This window comes from Mycteria americana, chromosome 1, assembly GCF_035582795.1.
Source record: "Mycteria americana isolate JAX WOST 10 ecotype Jacksonville Zoo and Gardens chromosome 1, USCA_MyAme_1.0, whole genome shotgun sequence".
NCBI lineage: Eukaryota > Metazoa > Chordata > Aves > Ciconiiformes > Ciconiidae > Mycteria > Mycteria americana.
In genome coordinates this window covers 79864717-79871715 of record NC_134365.1, presented here as the reverse complement: position 1 = coordinate 79871715, position 6999 = coordinate 79864717, and positions in this window count along the sequence as shown.

Below are 6999 nucleotides of genomic sequence, written 5' to 3'. Positions count from 1 at the left end.
AAGAAAACAGAGTATACACAGTACCAATATTTAAGGGTAAAAAGAGCTTTATCAGATGAATATAGGGGCAGAGTTTCTAAAGGACAGATATGCCTGCATATGGAGACAGATGTCTATTGAGACCTTTTTTTTTAATATAACTAAGAATGTAAGGCGTTAGGATCACTGCTTTCCATCTGGCACTTGAAATGGAGGCTACGATACAAAGAAATATACTCTTAGCCCTAAAAGTGATAATGACAAGATTATCACACCTTGGCAATAACAGCTTCCTACTTGGTCATCCCTGCATAACAAGAGCCCTTTAAAAGAGTTGGCAGAAAATGGTTGCTAATTCATCACAGCATCATACCAGACTGTATTAAGCCATGGCTTGAATTAATCGTGTATGCTTTAACACGAGAAAACATAATAAAATTCTCAGCTGAAATTATTAGTCCTCTCAACCAAGATGTGTAAGAGTGGGCTGACAGAATCCTTGTAATTTTGATGAAAGGTTCACACTGAGGCTAATTTTGCAATATTACTGCAGGCAAAGCTCCCAGAGATGGTAAGTCAGAGTCGCAAGTTTACTCCAAAAAGATTGTATGTATAAAGTCCCATTACTGCATGAATTGAATTTATTCCCCAGCTAGATTTCCTATGAACTGACCTGCATTCTGCCTCATTAAAAAGTGCTCCTGAATTCAGAATGGAAGATCCCTTTGTGTAATCTGTCCTAATAACAGTGAAACCAGAACGGCTTCTGTATTTCTGACAACGGCTCTTTCTCAGAAGGGGAAAAAAAGAGTCTTCTCTCTCCTTGCAGATGTAAATGCTGCAAAGTACTTTGGGAGCCTTTAGGAAAAAAAAACTGCTCGAGTAAACACAGGGTATAATTATCATCATCTGTCATCTCTGCGAATCCATACATTTTATATTCCACTTAAAACAGAAAAAAAAAAATCCTCAGTGGGATGTCTTCCAGCGAACCAATTTAGCTAATGAGAGTGAATATCAATGACTGCTGGCTAATCAGAATGGTATTAGCATAAATTTTACTTAATGAGGACATATTTGCCTGGTGCCAGGAGCAAAATAGTACCGGGCTAGAGTGTAAAATGCAAAGGATGGGTAAGTCTCAACTGAGAAAAAAAAAATAGCAGAGCAAATAAACAGAAATATGTCCGAGGTCACTGATACACTAGTACTTTTTATGCAACCCGGGATTTTAACCTCACTTGAGGCTTTTCAAACTTTTTAATTACTACAGAATCTGATCAACCCTTTAACTGTGATGAATTAAACACCCTGGGGAACAGCTTGACAAGGGATTCAATTGTCAAGTCATGTTGGTAGGTAAATCACCGTTGCTTTCTGTTTAATTTAAGGCACGCAATACACGCGCTCTGCTGCACAAGGAAAGTATATTTTTCCTTTGTGCATTGTGTAAGGCTCTCTTCTGAAAAATGCCCAAATATCACTCTCAGCTTCAATGTTACATTGCCCTCTGTCTGCCTGCGAGCGATCTCAGGCGGAAAATTCCCTTCGGCCGTTATTGTCTTGAAGGAGTTAAGTCCCAGCAGCATCCAAGCGCTGTTATGCAGACAGCGTTTCTTCCTCTTTATATAGGCTCCATATTAGACAGTCTGAGAAGTCTCCACGAACAATATGAAAGATTTTTGTCTACAGTAATATAAAGGGGTTAGAGTTCAATGCTCTCACAAAATATTTAATCTTGTGAAATGTTATTTGTAGTGTCATTCTTGTATATACCTGCTTTGAAATTCCTAACCTTAGATTCTTCTATGTAAAGGAATATAGGGCACAAGTGTTCTTACCTTTGATATACTATAGGATCTAACAATATTTAACTGGTGAAGTCATTTTTGTTTCCAAACCTGTGTCTCAAATATGCTTGGGAACGTGGAAACTCACAATGCCCTTATTCATGACATCAAAATCAGTTCCATGGTAACACATTGTGATGACAAAATACACAGATTGCAAGGTCACAAGTCACACTTAAGAACAGGCAGGGGAGAAATTGTTAGTTTAATGAATAACATTAGCCAATTCCAATAGGAATAAAAATAAAGAAAAAAATAAAGTGCCTAAAGTAAACGCCCTTAAATGCACTTCAGAACCATTTCATCTTAAGTAGTTCTTCAAAGGCAGAAGGCTTCCGCAGCTTTCACCTCTGCGGCAAATAGAAGCCCACGTTAAAAAGAAAAGAAAGATGCCGTCCACTAATGATGGCACTAGCAATGCTTTTCCTCTATATGCACAGAGAGACACAGCAACCGCAGGGAAGAAATTTTTGCAGAAAAGGAGTCATGTTAATATCAGGCTAAAGCAACTAATGATTCTTATGCTTTGCAAGGACTGGGATTTCACACACGGTGACGAGCCGCTTTTGAAGCCTGCATTTCCTTGGTCTATAGCCAGGTATTTGAAATATTTCTGTCACAGAAGTCAGCAACGGCAACTGTGGTACAGATCCTTCTAATGAATTTGAAGCGAGTCCTTCATTGCTTATTTACTGAACACTGTATCACAAGAAAACAATCCAAATTTACAGGGTTTTAATGTACACAGGTCACCTCTGAAATTTAAGCCCTTTTGCTGCAAGGACCCTAATATACGTAGATACAAGAAATCACCGCAACTCACTCATCACCTAAGTAGATAAAGCCTGCAAAAGAGGGAGAGGAAGGAAAAACACAAAAGACAAAATTGCCAGGCTAGTATCCGAACAAATGCCAGACACCTCTAAGACTTTGACATCACCATCAGATTTGCTTGTAACTTCTCAGGGCAACGATGGGAAAAATTTAGAGTACTTCAAGCAAATGAACTAGAAAGCCCTGTGGTCAAGGGCACGTTCTTGCATATGGCATGTCTTAGGTGTTAGGTGGTTGGTCCATGAAGTTACTGTACAAAAAGTAACGAGAGCACATTTGAATGAGTTTTTCCTTCTAACTCTCACGATTGAAACCTTCTTTGAAATTGCAACTAAAATATATCATAGACAATCTATTTGACGCGACTGTGTCATAAAATTGGCACTATGTGTTCTGTGCTTACCACAGTCTGAAAGGTCAATGGAGAGGATAGATTTCTTTTAACTTCTTGTTTAAATAGCATCTTATTTTTATTAGAAAAGATGTTATTTTTTTTTTACCATATCATGGCAGACAGCCCTATCCCAATACATCCTTACATAAACAGTGACTGAATAGCCAAAAAACAAATTGCAACTTAAATTCTACAAGAAGAACCTCAGATTAGTTTTCTTTCCATATATCAGAGCAAAAGATTTGAAAAGCTGGAGCATTTCAAAATAAACTGGGGAGCAGCATCCTTGATTTTATTTAAATGGCGTAAAATCACTGGATTATTCAAAAATAATGAAGCATGCTTTGGTAAGACATTAACATTTTTAACATATTCCTGCTCTCTGGCAGCAAAGGGGATGGTAAAATTCCCTCTATATTTTATAAAACGGCTTGACAGTTGCATATATACTTAACCACAGGTGGGGGGTTCTTCTTAATTTGGTGTCTATCATGTGATGCTTCATAAGCAAAGAATAGCAGGCCATGCTGCTTTATTCAATTGGGTTATGCTTTTACTCTTTCTTCCTGCATGTGAAAAGCATAACAGAGAACTAGCAGAGCAGAAGTAAGATGTGTTTTGTTAGTTGTCTGAAGCCCTGGGGCCCGGAACCGGATAAGTCCTGATATTATACCCTGGATTGAGCAGAATAAATCCATTTTGTTTCCTCCAAACATTTAGCCATTAAAAAAATATGAGATAGAAAAACAGACTTTGCTGTCTGCATGCCTTCTTGTAAAGCTTGTATTGTGGAAATGTCAGAATCATTAGGTCATTGGCATATATTTTGCAAGCTAATGCTTCTACTTTAATTCTCACTGGGGACTGCATGTCTGCTTTTCAAATAAAACCCAGACTGAAGAAGGTGAAGAGAGCTTAAAATGATGCTGGTAACGCTCTGTGATGGCTGATAACACTTCTAGATATGAATAATTAGGAAACATCAGCCAAGGTTGATACAACCACCGCTATTAAAGTACCTACTCTAATACCAAGCCCCACAAAAGTAATTGGTAAGCGTTAAAATTGCCTCGTAAATATTTGTGGCTCCTTTTAAATGCACAGAGACACGTGACTGAATAAAGTTTTAAAATAAATACGGCATGAGGAATAAATTTAATATGTGAAATTATGAACATAATAGGAGAAGCACAGCGGGTTATACTTCAGAGAAGACAAGTGGATGAATTTGCTCCCGAATCACCAAAGACAGATGCAGAAGAAGCAGTCACGGAAACACAAGCCCCATTCCAAAAATAGCTACTCGTCTCTCAAAACATATATTGCTGATAAAATCTGGCATGCGTTGAAGAAAGAGGTTAATACTAGTAGACATAATAACGCAAGTAGAAACGCTCTCAACTCACAACTGGAAAAATAAGTCTTGAACTTGCAGCAGTACCTCCTCGGCCTGAACGCATACTCCCCAAATCAGCTTTGCAGCTCTTTACAGACACACGCACGCTTTCTTCTGCGACCAAGCACAGAAGGGCCCCTACTCCCGAGAGAAAGACGGATTCCTTCTCTCACAGCCCTGCCCTTGCAGAAGCCGACCTGGCTCCCCTGCGCGACTCCTGCAGCCCTGCCAAAGGCTCCCGGGGGGGAGCGGGGCAGGGTTGGCACCTCCGGGCTTTCCACCTTGAGCTTGGGGCTCTAATGAACTCAAAATAGCCCGTCAAAACCCAGCCAAAACCACCAAGTGCTACCTGGTTTAGTAGCATGGCCAGTTTAAACCATATGAAACCACAAGTTCAGCATGATTTTGATACCGGTTTATAAATCAACCCAGCTTTATTTGACAATGAATTTAGAGTCAGGAAGCGAGTTAGTGAACTTGGACAAACCTTCGGACAAACACAGTTTTTACTCTGAATTTCTAAACATATCCTCAAACTAAACAAATCACACGCAGTTTCTGTTTTTATTGTGGACAACTTGCACAGCCCTAACTAGTTGCAGATTTCTGGGTCCATTTTTACGTTTCTGATCCATATTTCGTGGTTGCATGCTCCATAACAACCCTACAGGATATATCCTGACTGACTTCCATAGGAACTTCATGTACTGTGACACGCTGGCTTAGAGTTACATTGCTCCAAAACATAGGAAAATCAGCTGTGAACACTGAAAGGTGCCATTTCACTCGGCATTTTTCAAGCTATCCATTTAACTTCTGAGTACTTTGAACTCTCCATAGGACTGGTATGACGCTCGCTAATCTTTTAATAAATGAAAACTTTTCTGTAAACTTCTTTAAAGTGAAAATGCAAGACCCAAACAGATCATGGGCAAGGCATAAGCATAACTCTGTAGCCATCAGAGCGGAGATATGCTATAAAACCTGAATCATGCTCTGATGTAGAAAACTTTCCAGGTTTTGCTTATCTCTTTCTTCAACCTGTTCTCATTTGTATTTATTTTAATTAAAATCAGTCTGGCTTTACGACCTATGCTGTGTATTACAGACAAATATACAAAAATTGTTCTGTGTCATTCCTCTGAAACTGTAAAAATGAGTTGCATTATCCTATACAAATAAAAGATGAGTTTACAGGCACTCAGCTTTTATCTGTAAGTGCCTCCCCCTTTCTACACTGCAAAAGTGGGTGAGATAATCAGTAAATAACTCATTAGAAATGCAAAATTAAGTTTTACTCAATTCTGTTTATGATTCATTCTTGTCTTTCAACTAATATTTGAGCAGTTCAAAGCTTATTGGGAAAGGGTGAATTCCCAAAAGCTTGAATATTGCAATAAAATAATTTCAAAATGCATGCCCAAAAACCATTCGAAATATAATCTACACAATGTAAATAATCCTGTCAAAACAGCAGTCCCTGACAAAGAGCAGAATGTCATCTTAAGTATCAGTACCTTCAGTGAAAGTCCGTGGACTATTCAGGGAGGAAGACAGTTCACAGAGAAAACTGGGGAAATCTGAATTAACACAGTTTCTTTGAAATATTGCAGAAGGCAAGTAAGTTTGGAAACATTTTCAAAAAAGAAATACATATTTTCACAATCAGCTTTGAATATAAATTTTCTCTGATTATTGGCTCTATGGTACATCTATTTATTCTTAACTGCTATACAAAAAGAGTTTGCCAAGTATTGGCCTCCTGTATTTTCCTTTCCAGATCAAGCACAAGAGTAACTGGAACATGATTAAAAAGAAGCCCATATTATTGCTCCTGTGAGAATGATGGCAATGTTTTTGTGGGTTAGAGCAAAAGAAGACACACACTGCAAGAGAACTAGCCCTCTAAAAGGCATGGAGTGTTTCAATTTTATCCTGTCCTTAGATTTAGCTGACTTCATGGAGAGCCCTCTCTGCCTCAATTTCTCACTAATTCCCTTTTTTCAGTTTGCTTATTCTAGAAAAGACTCGCTGTAGTTTATAAATTGCAACGCGAAATTCTCACTGGAGTGATGATCACTCCTGAGCATTATCTGGTACCACAAATTTGGAGGCGGCCTCTAGAACTTGAGGAAAAGATAAAGGGGTAAGTGCAGGGCTCACGTCAGACACGGCACTGCTCCAATACATCTGGCACACAACTGGAAGAAGGTCAAGCAACATTCTCCTCTTCATTAAGACAATGAGTGGGTGGAAGGCAGAAGTAGCTATTATTTTCATAGTACTGGGTCAGATTTATTGAGAAGAGCAAACTTGTCATCCTAAATTACAGAAATCACAAAGATACAGTTTTAGGAAAAATGAAGGTACAAGGATAGAAATTTCCTAGGAGAGATAAAAAGATGGAGAGACTTCTGAGGTATTTGTAGCAATTTCTTGACTGTGACTACTCAAATTTGTAATCAGATTTTGATTTGGTTCTGTGGATCACAGAACCAAAACTGAAGAGGAATACTGATCTGATTTAGGTACCAAAAGGAAGTCCA